At 37.5% G+C, this 5,104-nt stretch overlaps 1 pseudogene; it reads left to right on the top strand.

The window, feature by feature from the left end:
- Positions 1-779: 779 nt before the first annotated feature.
- Positions 780-2,965, top strand: LOC127136003 (zinc finger CCCH domain-containing protein 30-like; annotated as a pseudogene).
- Positions 2,966-5,104: the final 2,139 nt, after the last annotated feature.

Here is a 5,104-nt window from a genome sequence, read left to right as displayed (position 1 = left end):
CGCTCACTACCTACTAAGTCTACTAGCCAAAGGTGACTCATTGTCTTCTGGCCATTAATTAACTCTCCCCAACAATAGTTACTTGCAACAAGCAATGAGAGCGGCTGCTCTGTTCATTAACAATAGTGGATCCAACAGATCTGACTCTGTTTGAAAGGATTTCATTGTATCTTCAACTATTGCATCCAGTGACTTACCTTCATCATTAGGTTTAAAATTCTGGTATGCCTGCAACTCTTTGTCGCATTTATTCTCCTTTTCTCCATCAGATAGTGAATTAACTTCTTCATCATTCTTGCTTTGTTGAAAATTGGCTACAGGATTTGCTTATTCAACTCGTGAAGACTTGTTTTGAGACATGAAAAGACTTGCTACACTAGTTAAAATATCTTCAATCTTGTCAACTATCTTTGAATGCACCATCAAAATCATATTCCTTAGGTATCTCATCCATGGCAGCAAATGGTAAGCTTTTGTTCACGCTTTTCATGTGCATCATAGACTTGATAAATTTACGCTGAAATTGTTGAGTTTGATACCGTGCAGGATCTGGGTCATGACTCAGTTTGGTGAGCTGCCATTGATTGCCCCAAAAGCTTATCAAGACGGTATGGATCAAAGGCAATTGAACCAAAGCTCACTCTATCAGCCTACCACTACTGCACAATACGGTTTGGAGTCTGCAGCATTCTCCATTTTCCGATCAGATTATCGATTAGGTTTTCCTTTTCCGATCATCTTTATCATCGTTCAACTTCATTGGATTTTGAAGTCGATCTCATCATAACCACTCCTAATCGTTAATTGAAGGATGTGCAGTGGTCCTGACAAATCAAAATCTCGTTCAACTTGTTCATCTTCGTCTGCGGAAGAAGGTTCAAATAACATCAAAGACATGAAAAACCTAACAGTTCATACCGATGATTCTTTTTCCAGCTTGCTTGAACTTGCTTCTAACAATGATTTTGAAGAATTTAAGGTATCTATAGCTAGCAATGTCTCCTTAATAAATAAAGTTGGCTTCTGGTATGTCCGCAAAAAGGGATCTAAACAAATTGTTCTTGAGCACAGAACCCCTTTAATGGTGGTTGCGTCCTATGGAAGTGTTGATGTTCTTAAGCTTGTACTCTCATGTCCAGAGGTTGATGTAAATTTCTCTTGTGGTAATGATAAAAGCATTACTCTTCACTGTGTTGCTTCAGGTGGTTCAGTTAATGCAGTTGATGTTGTTAAACTGCTTTTATCCGCAGGTGCGAATATTAACTATATGGATGCTAATGGGAATTGTCCAGTTGATGTTATTGTTGTTCCACCTAAACCTGGAGGTGTGAAAGAAATTCTTGAAGAACTTCTCACCGATAGTGATCCTGACGGCTCTGTTGATGATTGTTCTCTTCCATTATCTGTTAATTTGTCGAGTCATCGTTCAGTCGCCCATATCTTATAATATGCCCAAAATCACTTAAGCCCATGGTACCTCACCATGTTTCGTATTCTACTCAAGTACACCGTACCTTACGATGTTCTATAATTCACTTAAGGGCACCGTACCTTACGGTATTCCTTAGTTACTATATCTCTCATCAATCCGTCCTTTGTGTGTGACCCTGTAGGTTTTCGTGACGTTGGCAATTATATTAAATCACGCATTTAACATAATAAACAGTGAGCGGTATCTAGCAACACATCACTGCTACCCAAGACACGAAAATGTCATGTGATCTGACAAAACCTTCTGTGATAATACTTATGTGTATAATTACCCTTTTGCCCTTATGTCTATATTGAACACAAGGCATAGACCGTGTCATCCTTGTCCAGTTCAATATTGGGCCCATAGACATTTATCCTGTTATGCAGGATGGGCAAATTCCATCTAGGTCACTCATGTCCCTCAGCATGCTTCGTGGAGTACCCATCAACTGTCTTTATGGTTATCCAGTTACGGACAACGTTTGATCAACAATAAAGCACTCGACTCTACATCTAGGGTCCATAGTGGTTTCAGGTCGAAGAGTGGTATACACCATTATCACCATGAGAATAACTTATGACACTTTGCATAACTTTCTATATAGTATTCTCATAGCGGGTCAATCCGGTATAAATATTACTCCTAATATTCATACCTATGTTTAAGACTTGATAACTCTTTATCCATGATCCATGAGATGTGATCATCAGTCTACAAACATAATAGTCTTAATGCTTTAATGTTATCCCACTTCACAATAAAGCTCGACTACAGATACTTTAAGAATAGTGTCCTTATGTTTAATGTGTTCTCATGATTAAGTCACACTTAATACATTAAACGGACTAGCTATTCTAGGGACTTTATTAAAAAAACATAATAAAGAAAAGCCTTTTATTATTCGATACAAGTACCAAAAGTATTGGCCTCTAGGGCTTACACCAACATGCTGCTATGAGCCTATTTCCTGGTTCACCATCATCAATGTCTCATATGTATCCTTCTCCCTTTGCACAACCAATATCTCCATCTGGAAGCAATATTCAAACTAGTCGTGTGAGATCTTCTCTTTGTGCCCGAGATATGCCACTTGAAGACTTCAACAATATGATGCAAGACTTCGACGGTCAGCAACACATACTAAATGACATGAGCTGTTTCTCATAGCCCCGTGCTGGTGCTATATCAGTGAGTCGGTCCGGTCGGTCCAAAACACTAACTCCATCAAATCTTGAGGATCTATTTTCTGCTAAAATTTCTTCATCTCCTTGGTATTTCGACCCAGCAGCAGCTTCTGTATTTTCCCCAACACACAAATCAGCTATCTTCAACCAGTTTCAACAGCTTCAAAGTTCACTATCACCCATCAATACAAATGTCATGTCACCCAAGAATGTTGAGCATCCTCTATTCCACCAGGCTTCATATGGTGTCTCTTCTCCTTGAAGGATGTCACCAAGAAGCATGGAACCCCTCTACCAAATCTTTTAGCTCGGGTGTCAAGGAGCCTGAACCAGTATGTGCATTACTTTTTCTTCAACACAAAGTTCATTTTGTAAACATCTTAGAAAATCTTTCTCATGCTTTTGCGGTTCATTGTAAGCAAAGGTGGCATTTTCCTCCTTGTAATTGAAATTCAAGTGCCATTTTGCAAGATTAGGTGACTGTTTCTTATCAGTCTCATGTTTGGTCCTTTTGGGGCAAAACAAAGTTATTTCCTTGTACCTTAGAATTTTCATGTATATATGTGAGGTACTTTTAAAATTATGAACTAATCATACACCATGTAAATGGATGACTATGATTGAATGAATGTGAGAAATTCTTGGACATGAATGAAATAATATGGAATATGAATGAATATGTGTAAGTTTTTAAATATGAATGAATGGAAAATTTCCCAATATATAGCGAAAAATATGAATATGAAATGGAGAATATGAATGTGTGTAGAGGAACATGTGGAATTTATTTTAATCATGAATGAATGGATAATGAATATGGATGATGACCAAAAATAAAACGTTTCGCACTTGACACAAAATTTCATTGAAAGATGGTGCGAACTAGTAATATGACAATGAAGGATGAATAATCACCTAGGTGAATACTTGGAACAAAGTATGAATAATGTTTTATGAGGGAGACAAAAACGTGGATTGAAATTGGACACAAGAACGAAAATCATGAGGTTCCAAATTTTGCTTGACTATGGAAATGAATTATCTTATACCAAACAACAACAAAAGAAAGAAAAAAAGCAAAGCCCAAAAGTTTATGGAATGGCATGTGATAGCAAGTCTAAACAAAGAATGTTGGTGGGTTGCCTCATGACCAGATGAAATGGTCATGAGGAGAAATGCAAATGAATGATTGATTGGGAAAAATTTCAGGGTCAAAATCAGGGTATGACACGTAGGCACAAGTCTGAAGGTCTTGTCAAACACAAAAATATAATTAATGAATTATTTTCTCATCCCTCCACTTTATTTATTGCAAACATCATTTTATACAAAAATACATATGCACACAAAAAAGGGCTCCCTAGGAGTACCTAGGACACTTTGGGTGCTAACACCTTCCCTCTGTGTAACTAACCCCCTTATCTATAATCTCTGGCACTTTATTAGTTTTGATTTAAAAACTTCTTATCTTTGGGTTTTATTCGTACATTTCCCTTTTCCCTTGGAAATAATAAAAGCGTGGTGACGACTCTGGTTTAATTGACGTCTAGCTTATCCATAGCTTGACGTCATGAATTTACCGCTACAGAAATTAAGTGGCGACTCTGCTAGGGAGTAGTCTCCAGTGGGTTTATCCTACTTTTTTGTGTGTATATAAGTGTATATTTGATGTATGTATATTTGTTTGTATGATATAATCTGCTTATGCTTGGTGATCTCTGAGTGGTGAGATAAGTTCTAACCCAAACTTGAGTGTAATTAAGATAAGAGGAGGGTATAGTCATGTTCAACTTGTGTGGAGTAGTCCTTAACAAGTTGGCTTGAGACTCATCTACTCAATGGAGACCCTTTTGGAGTTATGAATGTCACACAAGTTATTTGTGGTTAGGAATTACTCTCTCTGATTTGGGATCCGAGAAGATGAGGACCGTAGAACATTTAACCCCTCTTAGCCTATTTAGGACGTAGTGTGGAGACTGTTCAGGTGTAGACTTGATAACAGTTGTTACGCGATACTACACTCAAACGAGTTTCTCTTGAGAATATTATAGGTTGATGAGTCAGTCATCCTAACATGTAATATCCGATAGATGGAATTAAGACTCTGGGAACTTTTTAGAACATGATATACAAGTTTTATCCTTAGTACACTCCTTTGGGATGGTTCTTACCCAGACTCCATGCTCGTGACTCATAACAAACCCTTGATTCTTGGCTGATCCAATCAAGTCTTGTCAATATCAATGGAACTTGGGTGTTGATAAGGTGAAAACCATAATCCGCCCAAATGGATGATTAATCTTGACAATGACTTGATTTATCCCTTGACCTTTGTTTGTTTTCCTTGTGTGTGATCCCTTATTTGTGATTGTTGCATTCATGCATTCATGCACATCATAACATTCATCACACCAGAAATAATTTCAAGGAACTGAGGTCTTATTTG

Source organism: Lathyrus oleraceus, chromosome 4, assembly GCF_024323335.1.
Source record: "Lathyrus oleraceus cultivar Zhongwan6 chromosome 4, CAAS_Psat_ZW6_1.0, whole genome shotgun sequence".
Lineage (NCBI taxonomy): Eukaryota > Viridiplantae > Streptophyta > Magnoliopsida > Fabales > Fabaceae > Lathyrus > Lathyrus oleraceus.
This window is presented reverse-complemented; position numbering and strand designations above follow the sequence as displayed.